The sequence below is a fragment of the Podarcis bocagei genome, assembly GCF_964188305.1.
Source record: "Podarcis bocagei genome assembly, chromosome: 12".
Lineage (NCBI taxonomy): Eukaryota > Metazoa > Chordata > Lepidosauria > Squamata > Lacertidae > Podarcis > Podarcis bocagei.
This window is the reverse complement of record NC_138137.1, coordinates 10,324,791-10,341,522: the sequence shown is the minus strand read 5'-3', so window position 1 is coordinate 10,341,522 and position 16,732 is coordinate 10,324,791. Positions and strand designations below refer to the sequence as shown.

At 41.8% G+C, this 16,732-nt stretch overlaps 1 protein-coding gene across 2 annotated transcripts in view; it reads left to right on the top strand.

The window, feature by feature from the left end:
• Positions 1-16,732, top strand: part of ARPP21 (cAMP regulated phosphoprotein 21) — a 248,662-nt gene that overhangs the window by 51,178 nt on the left and 180,752 nt on the right. The window contains exon 1 of one of the 2 annotated variants that reach the window (XM_081164497.1): positions 8,413-8,700. The exons of the other annotated variant lie outside the window; for it this stretch is intronic. The gene's annotated coding sequence lies outside the window, so the exon portion shown is untranslated. Of the gene's footprint in view, positions 1-8,412; positions 8,701-16,732 lie in introns of those variants that run through there. 2 annotated transcript variants of the gene reach the window in all.

Here is a 16,732-nt window from a genome sequence, read left to right as displayed (position 1 = left end):
CTGCCATGGCAGCTGCTGTTGGTGGTCCTTCCTGCGGCAAAAGAGAAAGTCCAGGCAATATTTATGGAACGTAATAGCTGATAAACTCACCTAACACGGAGACCTACTTTACCTCTGTTTCCTTTATTGTCAAAAGTGGGTCCAGAAGTGTAGCCTCGGCTTCCACTCCTGAAAAAAATATTGCTAAGTCATTCCAATTAGGCTGGGATTTGCACCAATTTTTTCCATGTCACTCCTCTATGACATTTCAGCTTTTCTTGCCAAACTCCCCACTTAGGGTTCTTTTACTTACGCACAGTGGCATCGCCACATAGATCTGATTTGATACATAGTGCTCTGCTGTTGTACGTTCCATGCTTGGTTGGACTCATCCATGTAACCAATTCAAGAAGGAGAAACAACCAGCTTCCTATCAAGCAAAGCAGTTCCGACAGACACCAAACAGTGTGGGATGTGAAACACAGATAGCAGTCAAATACAACATTCCTAGAGTGGACATGAAAAGGGATGTTTGCTGCAGCCAGTAGAAAACTTCCTACTTCCTCCTGGGCTGGGGCAGACTTCCTCTGCATGTGACTAGAGGTGGGTGTGACCTTACCTGTCCAGGTGACAAAAGGACCAGGCACACAGCCCTCCACTCTCTCTTTGACTCCATTCCTCGCAGAAGCAACAATGATTCTAGCCAACAGAACACAAAGGGACTATCTCCTTATGGGATAGATTCCACTTGTATGTACTTCTATAACTAAGTCTGCCTTCAGGGATCCATCTGTGAACTGAATGTGTGAGTAAACTTCTTTTATACGTTTTACACAAGATTGTGTCGTGTCTATTCTTTTTCGGGGTTAGTAAAGGGGATTACGGGACGTGGGTGGCACTGTGGTCTAAACCACAGAGCCTAGGGCTTGCCGATCAGAAGTTCGGTGGTTTGAATCCCTGCGATGGGTGAGCTCCCGTTGTTCGGTCCCAGCTCCTGCCCACCTAGCAGTTCGAAAGTAAGTGCAAGTAGATAAATAGGTACCGCTCTGGCGGGAAGGTAAACAGCGTTTCTGTGCGCTGCTCTGGTTCACCAGAAGCGGCTTAGTCATGCTGGCCACATGGCCCGGAAATTGTCTGCGGACAAACGCCAGCTCCCTCAGCACGCAACCCCAGAATCGTCCGCGACTGGACCTAAGGGTCAGGGGTACCTTTACCTAAATGGGGTTACCAGGAATCCTATATTGAGAAGCTTAAACGAGCTTGCAACAAGCTAACCGCTGCATATTTAAAAAGGCAATGTTAGAACTCTGCTAAGTTATAGAACTTGCTAGCGCAAGTTAGGAAGGATATTATTAAACAATATATCCTCTCCTGCCTCCTTGAACATTCCCATAAACAGAAATGGGGGGAAAGCATACTTAAAAACTGACAAGCAGTGAGGATGAGTGGGGCTTTATTTTTTTAAGCATTTCAGGAATAACATCAAAAATGATGCTATTTTTCCTATTAGTTTATTCATGGTGCTATACGGGCAAATTCCTACTTACGCGGGGGTTCTGTTCCCAGCTGATACATGCATCAGTCCAATGCACATTCTGGCCCATTCCGCCCCCACCCTGTCCTCTTTCAGTCCCAAAAATCACACATGCGTCAGCAGTCATGCGCATGCTGATCACACATGATTGTGGAGGTGCCTGTAGAGTTTTGTTATCCTCTCCCCAGTTCATATTCCATTTTATCTTTCTTCATTTGTTTTCTTTTTCTGCATTGGAAGCAAGTATTTTCAACGTTTAATGGGTTTGGCTACATATTGTTATAATATAATGTTATTTTTTAAAAATGAAAATAAAAACGAGGATGGAGAAATTCTACCCAGAACTTACCTTCTACAAGAGAATATTCACCTTCAGCAGAGAATATTCAGAGCAGCACCGATGGAAATTATTTTAGCTTCATCTCCATGTGTTTCAGCTGAGTTGAACCATTTGCATTGGCCTTCCCTTCCGCTTTTGGCAGAATTTGATGGATTTACATCCTCACCTAAAACAGATTTGCATCTTCACCTAAAGCAACATGCAATGCAAATACAGAGGTTCCTGCTCAAGTCCTGATAAGCAAGATATTTCAAAGAAAAATGAAGAAGCTCTGATAGGGATTGAGAAATTCCTCGGTTGAGTTCTGCTGCTCCCAACTTTCACCTGAGTTTAAGGGAAGATGCGTTTGGAGGTTCCAGATCAAATTAAACATGTCAGGGATTTTTTTTTTTGGGGGGGGGGAGTAAAAGCGTTTCAGTGCTAGTGATCTTTCAGAACCTTTAAAATGAATTGCTGGCCAAATCTCTTTACAGACTGTGGCTCAAAACTGAAGATAAATTAATTTAAGGAAATTTGGGGAAGTTTCCTTTCCTTTCCTCCTCCCTACAGCCACTTGCACCCCCTCTGAAAGGTCTGTCTGAAAGATCAAGGGATCCCCTTAAACAATTTAGTTTGGGCATCGGGGTTTTCTTTGTGAGGGTGGGATTGCTCAAAATCAGGGTTGGATTCTAAGTTAAATTAAAGAAGTTCACATAAGCCCCCATTGCCATGTTCCATATGGTCTTGGAGAGGCGGGGCACAGCTGGTTGCAGTGGGGGGGGGGAGCTTGTTTTCCCTGAGTTTCCTTAAGTTACTTTGTCTTAGGATCCAGGTCATTGATACGTAGAAAGGCAACAGATGGAGCAGTTCTGCAGTCATGGAAAGGACTGTCTGTGTTAAACTTCTGCAAAGCTTCCAGCTCCTAGAGATTCTATAAGCTAAAAGAGTTGATACTGGCAGTCTAGGTTGAAATGACCATCATATTATGTACAATAATTTCAGTCACCAGTTGCAATAGCAACAGGTTGGGGTTTTTTGTTTTTTTGTTTTTTGTATTGTTGGGTTTGTTTTTTTTTTTTTTTTTTTTGCAATAGCTATCCACTGTGAACAATGCGCGGTTTTTACGAAAGCTTTATAATAAGCATTTGGCGAGCAATTAAAAACTGCCAGCCAAGCATTAAAGGACAGTTTTGAAACTGACAAGATCAAATAAGTATAAAGGAGAGTGCAATCCCTAATTAAAAACAGACAGTGTAAAATTTGTATTTGCCCAGAACGGTACGAGAGAATCATTGTAATCTGTTATGGCAGATGCTACAATAAAGGTGACGTTTCCTATCTTAACTTTCCCAGAGAATACTTAGTGTTGCAGAGTGCTCAAAGCACAAAGGTGATATCTCAAATACGGATATGATGGCAGTTCATTATTTTGGAATTGAAGGAGAATTGATCTAGGAGCAACTGCTCAGCCCAGAGTAAGTAGCTCAAAGCTAATGACATTTATGCTTCAGGGTGTTCAAAGCCCTTGGCATTCAGTATCTCAGTTATCCTTACAACAATCCTCTGATGTAGGCCAGTATTATCATCCTCACATTTGTTTGTTTGTTTGCTGAGTTAATATTTATATTCCGCACCTTCCTCCAAAAGAGCCCAGGGCAGCAGGATAGTTTGAGAAGGGATGGGCACGAGACAACGTGGTTTGCCTCATTCCACCTTGTGAATGTATTGATGAAGCAAACATTCAGCTCAGGACCTCAGCTCACATTATTGTCCATTGCACTTCCTGCATCTAGTCATGGCTGGTATGGTTCTGAAAAGGGCCGTCTTAAGCATATCTAGCGCCATGGTGCAAAGCTCCCTCCACCACCACCCTCCCTGTTTCCCAGAGTTTTTTTAGGGAGGACGGCACTGCCGACGGGGCTGGAGGAGGCAGGCAGCGGCTGGAGGGGGGCTCCTCCAGTGGGGAAGAGGCAGAGGCTGGCCGCTTTGTGCCGCGGTGGCCATGACAGATAGAGGCTCCAGGTGCTGCGCTGCTTTGGCGGAGGCGGGCGAGGGCAGCAAGCTGATGCCGGGAGGCACCGTGTGCAGCCTCTGCCTCTTCCCTGGTGCCCTCCAGAACTTGGCGCCCTGGCGCCCCGCGCCACCAGACGCCCCTGGTTCTGAATTTCTCAGAAGTTTGATCCTTCACTGTGAAAGGTGCCATTTCAGAGGGCAAGCGGTTAAAGCTCCATTTCCTTTCTGCGGCCTAAGCTTAAATTCATCTTATCAAATCTGTACACAGCCTCGTCTGCTGCTATTTCAGCATGTTTCCTTTAAAGCAGCGGTTCTCAACCTGTGGGTCCCCAGATGTTGCTGGACTACAACTCCCATCATCCCTGAGCTCTGGCCTTGCTAGCTAGGGATGATGGGAGTTGTAGTCGAAAAACATCTGGGGACCCACAGGTTGAGAACCGCGGCTTTAAAGCAAACAAGAAGAGAGAAACCTGAAATGGCTTCTTCACAGCATGTTGGCAGCCATACAGGGATCACATAGTATCCCATGTCACCACCACCAGACCCTCATTGGTCAGGGGCAGTAATGCTTCGGAATATCAGTTTCTGGAAACGGCAGGGGGAAAAGAGAGTGCCCCTTTGCTCAGGTCCTGCTTGTGGGTTCCTCACAGGCATCGGGTTGGGCACTGGGAGCACAGGATATTGAATTCAATGGACCTTTGGCCTGATCCAGTATGTTCTTAAATTCTAAAGGAATTTGAAGATGTTCTGAGAAAGAGGCAGATCATGGAGAAACAGCAGCCTCTTTCTCAGGGAAAGAATGCTTTCTCAGGGCAAGAAATTGGAGGATGGGTTTGGGCACAACACTAAGCCTTGCCTAAAAAGGCCTGCCCTGCACTGTTGGCTTGGTGCAATGGCGCATGGACCCAGCTCCTTCTTTTCTGTTTCACACACTTTCCCAAAGGACTGCTTTGGGGAGACAAGTACTTGCCACCCTTATGTGTTTTCCTAGCAATATACTCAAAAGGAAAGGCCTTACATGGTGCCAGGATTGTAGCATTTCCTTGCCCCAATAGCAGCCAATGGAGCAGAGTGGTGAGGACATGCTGCTGTGATGACGCCACCCACACTTTCCCCACTAAATGTCACCAGACAACGCATGAAGGAAGGCAAGGGTTTACAGCGCCCACCCTTCTCCCTGTGTTGTTGTGTAGTTTCAGCCTGACATTCCAGGTTTTCATTTGATGGGCTACATGTGGATTGGTTGTACACTATTATGGTAACTTCCAGGGCCGGCCCTACTGTTGGACAAAATGAGGTGACCACTTCAGGCAGCAAAAGCTGGGGGGGGAGTGATGACTGCCCTCTAGCTGTTTCTTCTAAGTCACCCCCTCCCAACCATTCCCCTTTCAAGTGAAAAATATGTGTATTCCATGACTCCTCCCTGGCCCACCCCGCTAAACTAACCATGCTATCTGAGATTCAGTAGATCTCACCACCATTGTTGAAGTAACATGGGAATCCTCTGTATGGGGAGGTTGCCATATGTCCTCTTTTCCTAGGACACGTCCTCTGTTTTGAAATGAGAGTCATCATAGCGATCCATTCACTGCAGATGGTGACAGCAGTCACAAAATTAAAAGATGCCTGCTTCTTGGGAGAAAAGCAATGACAAACCTAGACAGCATCTTAAAAAGCAGAGACATCACCTTGCCAACAAAGGTTCATATAGTTAAAGCTATGGTTTTCCCAGTAGTAATGTATGGAAGTGAGAGCTGGAGCATTAAGAAGGCTGATCGCCAAAGAATTGATGCTTTTGAATTATGGTGCTGGAGGAGACTCTTGAGAGTCCCATGGACTGCAAGAAGATCAAACGTATCCATTCTTAAGGAAATCAGTCCTGAGTGCTTACTGGAAGGACAGATCGTGAAGCTGAGGCTCCAATACTTTGGCCACCTCATGAGAAGAGAAGACTCCCTGGAAAAGACCCTGATGTTGGGAAAGATGGAGGGCACAAGGAGAAGGGGACGACAGAGGACGAGATGGTTGGACAGTGTTCTCGAAGCTACAAACACGAGTTTGACCAAGCTGCGGGAGGCAGTGGAAGACAGGAGTGCCTGGCATGCTCTGGTCCAGGGGGTCACAAAGAGTCAGACACGACTAAACGACTAAACAACAACAACAACATACCGATCCATAGTTAAACGCAGAAGTTGGCAAATGTGTCCTTTTTTGCTCTTCAAAATATGGCAACAGGAGTCAGCATCTTGCCCTTTATCTCAGGCAGCAAAATATGTTGGGCAAGCCCTGGTAGCTTCTGACAGAAAGGTAAGGACAATAGAGCACACAGATAACCCTTAACATCCACAGAGTTTCTGTGCTAAATCAAGAATCACATCAGAACTCAGGCAAGGAGAACAGTATCTTCACTTCCTGGGGCAAAAGAGTTAATGAAATATAGGCATACATGCAGATTTGGGCTGAATGTTCTGCTGTACAGAGGATGAGCAATTATTAGTCCTAAGCTATTAATTTGCAGCCTTTGGTTAGCATGTTGTGCACCTGCATAATGTCTCAGCCAAAATGCATTTAAAAAGCACCTTTCTATAACTGCATAATGCTTGGGGTGTGGAAGAGGAAGAAGAAAAAGACCTGAACAAACTGTTCTTTATGAAGAGGAGTTAACAATCATTGATCAAACAGTTCAAGCCACCTGTTGTAGCTTTGTTCTTTACAAGTTCACAAGAAAACTGAACAATCCTTACTTTTAATATTTCCCTTTGGTTCAATAGTTTTGCTCCTCAATTCCCCACCTCCATTTGACATTCCAAGATCACATTATTGAGACCTCACATGGGCTGGTTTGTTTTCTCAGCAGGTCCATTTAATGACTTGTCATTCATCAGGAAATCCTTTCAAATAGCATGATTGATCCTAGCTTGCCTTGATTAAATTATTAATTTTTTCCCTTACCCCAGAAGAGTTGGGTTAAGATGTTTTTGAAAGGATGGTATTTTCCTATCTTTATCTTACTTAGTTCAGCTAAGGACAGATTGGTAGTTTTGCTAAAGGTCAGGTATTGTTACTTGGTTTGGAAGAAAAAATGTCTAGCCCTGTTGCAGGAGATGGTAGATACAAGTCATTTCCAAGAGTGTGATCTGTGGAAGAGGAAAGAGAGGGTGGGTGATTGGAATCAGCCATCCAACAGTGACCAAAACTATGTATATTACCCTAGGTGCTTTATAAAATATGGGGATCTGGCTACAGGAAATACTCATGTTTGCAACTTTTTGCAAAGTGAGTCGGAGCCAAAGGAATGCATGTATAATAAGAACCACACAAAAACCAAGGCTGTTATTTGCAAACTGCCTTTTTCATTGTGCAGACTACAACTGAGTACAGTGGTACCTCAGGTTACAGACGCTTCAGGTTACAAATGCTTCAGGTTACAGACTCCGCTAACCCAGAAATAGTACCTCGGGTTAAGAACTTTGCTTCAGGATGAGAACAGAAATCGCGCAGCAGCAGCACGGCGGCAGCGGGAGGCCCCATTAGCTAAAGTGGTGCTTCAGGTTAAGAACAGTTTCAGGTTAAGAACGGACCTCCAGAACGAATTAAGTTCTTAACCCGAGGTACCACTCTATTAATTTTGAATCAACTGGATTTTTAAATGTTGTATATTTATTGTATAAATTGGAATCTATCTCTGGAAAGGACCTTGATTCTGACACACTTGACAAGATAAATGTAAGTCAGGGAGCCACTGTTGTGATGAAGGTTGAAGTAGGATCCTAGAGACATGGAACCTAGCAACAAGTCCTGTGAATTATTCCCAAAATGTGGCTTGCCAAAGTTGGGCAGATGCAAATAATCTTACTTAAGTACCTAAACATGCTTATTGAACCCAATGGTCTTGACTCAACTTTGGCTAACTTAGGATACTGGTCTGCTTATTTTCTGTTTCCTCTCAGGAACTAACAGGCACTTTGGAACATCTTTTTGGAAACAGAAAGGTGCAATCAATACAGTATGAATTTGTCAAGGAAAATTAATTGATTATGAAACTTTGGAGAGTAGAACAAGGAACTGAAAAGCACATGTCTTATGAGCCAGAAGTAGCTCACCATTCTTATAAGCATAATGCTTGTTCATTCTTTGCACTGAATGCAGGCGCAAGCTGTTGTCTACATATGTACAAGTGTTTGTGAGAAAGGGTGTATGTTTGTTGTGTTGTACATCTCAACTGTTGTGTACATACCTACATAAACTATACACCTGTTGAATGCTACATGTGGGCAATGGTACAAGTGTACAGCTCAACTATGTGTACATAGGTACACAGATTGTACTCTTGTTGAACATAACAGGTGAACATCCCTTCTTATGCTTTTAATTTTCCTTTCCCCAATACCTACATGTGTGCAAATAATGTATTCATTTGTAAATCCCTATCCTTCTCTCTTTTCTTTCCACCCACTTCTTTTCTTTCTCGATCTGTTAAGCAGGCCAGCAGTAGCATCTGTTAGCATTAAGATATAATACAGCAGTTTTCTTACTCTAAGGCCCTGTAGCGTATTTTTTAGTAGCAAGGAGACAGGATTTTCCGTCTGCATGATCTATAATGCTCTTCTCTTAATTTAAGATGAAAGGACTATTTTTGGACACCACCAATGACTCAGAATATAGAAGAAGCAATTGTGTAACAGATGCATAACTGAAACCAAGCATTTGCAAACAGTAAGACATGCATCTTGTTTAGCTTGCCGAACACCTTGAATAAAATGAGCAGAGCTTCTGTTCAGCTGGTAGGAGATTTCTCCATGAGCTCCTCTGAAATCAATTCAGATTGTGTACTTGCGCAACTTTTCTTTTGAAGGTAAGTGGTATGTATGACTTTTATCAGGAAAAGAGTTACTGCAATGTGATGTGTAGTCTGCATTGTTTCCAGAGAGGTGAGTTTTTCTTGGAACTGCATGAGCATGTGATGTTGTTGGCTTAATCTACAACCCAAACAACACCAGCACCTCTGCAGTGAACGCCCAGTCATACTGGGCAGATTAGCCACATTGGCAAAATTATTTGTATTATTTGCCACTTTCTGATTATAGTATACTGACATATTTACCAGCCCCTCCAGGTTGAGAATCCATTTGTCCGTGTATTGGGGACAGTTTTATTGTGCATTTTCATTGAAGAGTGTGTCTTTTTGTACTTGTTAATTGATCTCCTAGTTTTATGTATTGATAGAAGAAAGCCTGCATTGCTAGAACAGCTACTAGCAATTTCAAAATGACACATCTGGCCAACTTAGCCTGAAGGTCTAAAACCATTTATTTGGGAGGAATCCCCTTTGAATTCAATGTGACTTATTTCTGAGTAGACATGATGCCACAGTTAGTCATTTGCCACAAAGCTAATGCAACTGGCTTGTATGTGTGGACATGCAAATCTGGTACATATGTTTTACCTCTTTGATGCACAGGGTCAGAATTTTCAGTCTGATAAACATCAAGCTTTCTAGAAAACCTGCTTGCTTGCAATATTCACTGCATTGTTCTATTTTACAATTGTGTTAATTTCCACCCCCACCCCCCATTCCTTATTGTTTTATTCTTTTAACCATTCTTGGAGTCTTAGGACAAAGACAGGATATAAGGTGTTTTAAAATAAACAAATAAACAAAATAAAATAATGAATACTTATCAGCTGATAAATAAAATATATTTATATTTTGATAGGGAACACATCAAAAATTGAATGCCTGCAATAGATGTAATGGGTTTCAACCCTGATAAGAGATAAGCATTCTTGTTTGGATGTCCTGATGATCTCAGATCAGTTGTTCAGCCTGTTCTGGATGGAGTTGCACTCCCCCTGAAGCAAATGTTTCTGCAATTTGGGAGTTCTCCTGGACTCAATTGCACACCCAGATGCTCAGATAAAGCATATGTTTCATCAGCTCTATCTTGTACACCAATTGTGCCCTTCTCAGAAGAAATGAAACCTGGTCCCAGCAGTTCATGCTTTTACTACCTCCAGGGTAAATAGCTGCAATGTCCTTTATGTGTGGCTGGCCTTGAAGACAGTAATGAAGCTGCCATTTGTCCCAGAATGTGGTTGATGGTAGTTATCCACTTGGATCATATTATAGCCATGCTTAGTAAGTTTTCCTGGCTAGGCTTCTGCCAGTCGAAATTAACATCTAAGAATCCGTGTAATAGGGTTTATTCCCTTTATCTATACGATCTCATGGGTTTCTGCAAAGAAATCATAATATTAATGCTAACGTTTTTAGTCATCCTTTGAGGATTAAGTTTTCTGCAGCAATTTTCTTTTCCCCCAGGTACTCTGCAAACAATCTATGTCCTTCTAAATGTGTTTGTAGGAAGGGGGTTATTGGTTTTTTTTGTTTTCTTGGGTTTTTTAAAATATATTTTGGGTTCTCCTTATTTTGTATTTTTATGTTGTGAACCAGCTTGTGATCATCAGATAAAGGGTGATATACCGAACGTCGGAAATTGCTTGCAAAAATGTGTATATATGGCAAAAAAAATGCACTAGAATGCTGATGAATTTCATAAGGACTTTCAAATGATGTGGAAAAGAAGAAACTGGCATTTGCCCATCACTGGCTGTGAGCCTAATACACAATACTCCCCCCCCCCTCAAACAAACTGGTTTCAGCAACAAAACAGGGCAGGTTTCCTTAGAACAGCTTTTCCCCTTACATTTTTCTTCTTACCCAGATCACCCCATTATTCATTTTCTTCATTACATGTTCCCACAGATCTCAATTATTACTGAACAAAGGCACATTTGGGGACATACCTGAGAGGACAAATACTTTGTGCTAAAGAGCTTCCATAGCACAGCGTAAATAATGCAATCTGATGGAATTTGATTGAAGACTATGCAAGATGCGTAGTGAAGCTTGCAATTCTGCATGCACAGATTCTGTGTTTCTAGATGCTCACAGAAGCAACCCTTCCCCCAAATACAACTCTAGCGAGCCATCAGAGCTCCTGCAGCAAAACATCCCATGCCATGTTCAGTTTCTCTTACTCTGTGCTTGACGGTTGGTCTCTGTTGTGGGTAGGTGACCAGTTGCAGAAGCTGATGGGACTTCTTCATCTTTAAGAGTTATGTAGTAAAAGGTGAAAGATTTATACGATCTGAGGAGAAGCCAGAGTATGGAACCTTGGAACATATTTTCATGCTTGGTGGGAATGCAAAATTGTTTATATGTTTTGGACCAGGGTCTTCTACATCACATCCAAAATGGTTAAAACAACCTCTCTTGCCAAACCCAGCCTTAGCCCTGCTTTCACTAAGCCCAGATTCCAACCCTACTATCCAGCAGAAAGATTTTATCCCCCCCCCCTTTCTACTGGTAGCCACATGTCTAGTGATAGCATCTCAATGGAATTCCCAGGTGGAGCTATCGCTTGAGATCTGCTTCCATAATATTTGGGATATAGCTAGTTCAGAATGACTAACTGGGCTTAGAAGAGTTGCAGATTGGGTTATAAAGGAAAATGCCTTGAAGAAACCTGGTCTCCCCTCTTTTCATACGTAAGGAGGGGAGAGAATAAAGCTCTCCCACTGGCCCCACATCCCTGTCAGTGGAGAACCTATATGGACTGCTAATGTTTTAAGACCATGTAAAATGACACCATAAACTTAATGCTATGTTCCTTTCTCTGTAGAGACTGTATTGTATAATAAAAATTATATAATTGGGGGTGGGAAGAGTTATGTAGAAGAGGGATTTTCAGCAAGTGTAGTTGTGTGATAAGATTGAAATTTTCTCATTGGCCCAGTTATCAAAGGTGCATGAGCCTAATCCACTTTTCCCAGTTATGATGTAAACTTCATGCAAGTTCAATGCAAACAAGTTCTAGTTTCAGACTTTTTGAAGAGGCTTTGCGCAATGCGAATTTGAGATTTCAGGGTTTCCTGAAGTATCTTAATCTCTCTCCCTTCTATTCTCTACTACTACTAATCAATATCTTTTATATGTGTTTCAAATTCCAGCTTTCTGACTGACTTGGAGGTATCTTAACCATTGCAGAGTGCTTACGAACTCCCTGTTTGGGCAAGAAGTATATAATTCTGCAAATGTTCTGTTTCCAGACTTTTATAGAAATCAATGTCTGCAAGACTTCAGCTTTCCTGGAAGCTGAAAACATTGTAGCTGTTTTTGCGGTGCAGTCTGAATCCCCCATCTTGATGGATAAGTGCAAATATTCTCCATGTCAGATTTTTCTAGTAATGCTGCACCAAATTTTAGGGCTTACCGAGACGTGGATTTTGACACCTTTAGTATTCATGCAGTAGGCTAGCTCTGCCTGGGAAATTAGGATGTTCTGCCAGCTCTGATGTGTGCCACAGCATTGTAAATGTGATTGAGTTCCTAAGGCAGAGTAAAACATAGGACAGGTGGCATTCTCTAACATATAAATCTGTTTAACTGCCTAACCACAACGGCTTTGTTCTGCCTCCACTGTTGAAGGCAGAAGGCTTCTGAATACCAGTTGTTGGAAACCACAGGAGGTGAGAGTGTTGTTGTGTACAGGAGGCGAGATTGTGGGTTTCATGCATCCCAGTGGCATCTGGTTGGCTACTGTGAGAACAGGATTCTGGACCAGAGGGACCAAGTGGCCTGATCCAGCAGGATATTCTTATGCTCTTGTTTTGCACAGCAATGCACAGCAAAATACTTCTGGGCATCTCCCTGGATCAGTTATATACTTTTACTAGCGTGTTATTTTGATTGTTGAGGTGAGTGCAAATGGGAGCCTTGTACAATACAATGACTGCTGTATCCAATATGACATGCAAAGGGTTTTCACATGGGTATAACCATGTCCCCAAATGCAACCTGCTTGGCAGGGGGTTGGACTCGATGGCCCTTGTGGTCTCTTCCAACTCTATGATTCTATGATTCTATGATTCTAACCCTTGCTTTTCTCCCCATCCAAGTGAATGGCAACCATTCTTAACTAAAAGGAAACTGTCAGGCAAAATTAAACGTGTTAAGAATAGGCATTATTGCTTTGTGTGCTACTAATTTAGAGAAATTTCCATTTCTCCTGGGAAGCCGTTTGATATATATTTGTTTTCAATTAAATTTGCATATATACTGCTTTAAAGAGATTTGATATATCTCTGTGTTTGGTGATTTTCCTGAGGAGAAACGTACACACTTCTTCTTCTTCCTTTATTTAATTTACAACTCTGTGAGGGGCTCAGATTGTGGGCACATTACGAAGAGGTATTAATGTAGGCTAAATCATCACGAGCTTTTGTGCGTCAGAAAGCTCGAATCCATCTGCCTTATATCTGGGGTAGTGGAGAGAGCGAGAAAGAAAGAGAATGTTATGAGTGAGATGCAAAACCTTATAATTAAAGAAGCATGTAAATAATAATGGAAGTCATTAGTGCTATTCAGTTTGAAAGAATGTTACAAATGTAATTGGAGCATTAAAACGAAAATCCATTATGACAAAACATTCATGATACAAGAGAGTGAAAATGTGTGACTTTTATTTTGATAAATGTCAGTTCTCCCCATCTCTAAGGCACCACTAGTGAAAAGTAAAACAAAATTTGATTTAATTTAAAAATGCCCTAAACAGTTTCATTTTATGTTTTTAATACTTTTTGTTGCATGCTACTTGGGAATTTCATTGATACACTTGAAAGAGTTTGGCACTTGTGAACTTAAGATGACTTTTGGATCCAGAAAGTTTAAGATTTATTGAATGGAAGAGCAGATATGAAAAGTTTGCACACAGAGGAGATACTGTTTTATGGCTCTGTGATTCAATGGCATAGTGCAACATGCGGCGAGGCAGTCTTAGCTTTATTAAATCTCCTGTCTCTTTTAGCTGTGTCTCCTTGGATGCTTCCTTCTTCTTTAAAAAACAAGAAATAAAAAGGAAGGGTGGCAGAAGAGGAAGAAAATGATTTAGCAATTATGGAGGAAATTATATGATGCTAAAATTACACCGTGTTCAGCTATTTGAATGGAGGGACTTGCGCCTTGAAAGGGCTGTAATTTTAGGGTGTGAAAAAATGTAGATTACAAAACAAAGGGAAAATTTAAATATGTCTAATGGATAAGGCAAAGTTGGGGGGGAAGCAGCAGCTGGAGGAAATTTTGAGGCAATTAGGGGTAAAGGAAATGTGTTATTGTTGAGGGCACTGAGTGATAAATAAGGCTGCTTGGCAGTCAGGTTTGAGGGCCCAATGGCAGCAGAAGCTAAATATCCCTCCTTCTGTGAACTGTGTTGTGCTTTTATGCCAGTGTCCTTTGGTGCTAAGCAGACCAAAATTTAAGATTAGCAACAGCTCACTCTTTATGGAAAGCCCTTTATAACAGATGAGCATGAATATGAGTCTCATGCCAAACTTCATGAGCAAAAAAGTATGAACTGACAGACGGATACCGATCAAGTCCATCTTTGTGTTGAACCCTTTGGAATGAGGGTAGCAGAAGTCAGGCATTTGGAATGTCCTCTATGGCTACAGAATGACTAGGGCAGCTTAATTTGCTTGTTAGAGAAATGGGAAACATTCTGGGAAGAATGGAAAATATTATACAACCCTAGCAAAAGGGGGAATATCTGCAACAGTAATTATCTACGGCTGGTTGACCCATGCTTACACATCATCTGATCTCTGTATATTCAGTTTCTAGATACTTGGTGTTAGGTAGCCAATGTTGTGAAGTAACCAGGTTTGAAAAGTTTTGTGCTCAAATCAATGGAAGGTGATATCTGTGATGACCCTTTCACACATTCGATATATAGTGGTTAACAATATTAAGTGATGACTATGCAAGTGTGAAGTAACAGTTTGAACCAGATTTAAAGGGCTCAGGAAAGCAATTCACGTCACAAGGCAGGCAAGATCACTTATGTACTAGCACGTCCATAAATCAACACGTATAATCCAGACCAGAATTTGTCAGCCTTGCAAAGTACATTTTCTGTTGGGTGATCCCAGTAGAATAGTCAAATAGCTCTGTACGTTTCAAGTAACCAAACCAAGCCAGATGCTCCAAAGCCCTAGGGACATCGGACAGTCGAAACTAGTTAAATGATTTACTGTGTTTCAGCTATACAGTAACTTATCTTAAGTTTTTGAAAAAGAGGAAAGTCCTATCTTTGCAGGCAGAAATTCAAAGGAAGCCATTTATTTGGGCTGAGAGACAAATGCAGGATGCAATAGGTAGCATCTAGAAGAATCCAGATGAAGGTGGAAAGTGGAAAAATAAAGGCAAAATAAAAACAGCACTTGGGAGCAAGCAAGAATGAAAGGCAACATATGTTCAAAATGGTTTATGGGCCATATCCCCAAATGTCCACAAACAGCTTCAGAACTGAAGGAGAGACAAGTTCAAAGCAAGAAATCTCTTCTTCTAAAAAATAAATAAATAAAAGGCAAATGAACAAAACTCTATGGGACGAACACGGAGCTCACAAAAAAAACCACAAAAATTAAGCAAAGGAACGGAAGTTAGCTGTTCTGTGGAGTACAGTGTCTTTTTGATCTTCTTTGACACTCTAAAGTTTCTGAAATTTTATTGGTCCTTTTTTCTCACCCCACTAAAAATTTGGTTCTCTGTTGGTCACGGGACAGACTTGTGCAGAAACAGTTTTGTGTTGTTTTAGGGACAGACAAGAAGAGTCATGAAAGTCGCCGGCACTGCTAGCCACATAGAGAAACAAGCCTTGTACTTTCTTCACACAAGTGTATTGTCTAAACTCATCTAAGGCCTTGTCAGCCAGCAAGAAAAACACTTCTGCCCCTCAAGAAAGGCGTTCAGGAGTATGTCCATCATGAGCCAAAGTCTCTTGACCAAAGTTTTCTTCCATTCCATTCTGGGGTGATCATCTTCACCATCCACACAGATGTATCCTCAACCCAAGTTTGCTGATTAATACCTCTTATAGCACAATCTTAATTATTTGTACTGAACTCATAAGTAAGGTCCAGTGACTTCAACTGGCCTTCATTCCAGGTAATAAAGGTTTGATGATGTAGCCCTAGTTTCCCTGGAGATAGAAGGTGGCTTTTGGTGTGACAAAGCACAGAAACCTAAGAAACTCATGCTTCCTCTCACCACACCTCCATACCTTACTCAAAGCTGAGAAATATGCATATCTTCCCTGGGAAGGTTCATGTTCTCACCCTACAGCCTGACTACACATGGAGAAGAAATTCAGAGGATCCACATTCCAAAGTGGAAGCATATAATTTCCCCAAGAGTGGCAGCGCATCACCATGTCCCATCACCCCCTGGGGATTCGTGCAGTACATAATAGGATCCTCACTTTCCAGCTAATATCAAGAAGAAGAAGAAACACATCTTATACAATTAGAAACATGAAGATTTTAAGGGTTGTTAAAGGATTAGTCCCTTAAAATTTGTGGAGCGATGGAACAGACCAAACCCGCTGAGGAACATTTATGAAAGGTTCACAAGACATCTTAAGTCTGTTTTACCCATGCATAGCCCAGTTACACATTTATATCTCCCAGCTTCAGGCAAATTATGAAACTATGATGTGGGGAAGCATCACAACCAGAGAAGGCTACAAAGCAAGCAAGCAAATACATACTTATCATGTCATAAATTGCAATGACATTTTAATGACATTTTCAAGTTGGCAAGTTGCTGAGCTGAGTCATGGAAAGGTGGTAATACTACAAGATCAGACCAGGGGGTTTTCCTCATCCCACTTCTGCAGAATAGTATCACCTAAGATTATCACCGAGTTAAGGACAAATATTTGGGTCTAAATCCCCAAATCTGGTTTCTCAGCATCCGGATCAGTAACAGGAAGACAGGGAACTGTTAGCTGCGAACACTTTTCTTGCACAATGCATAAATATCCCAT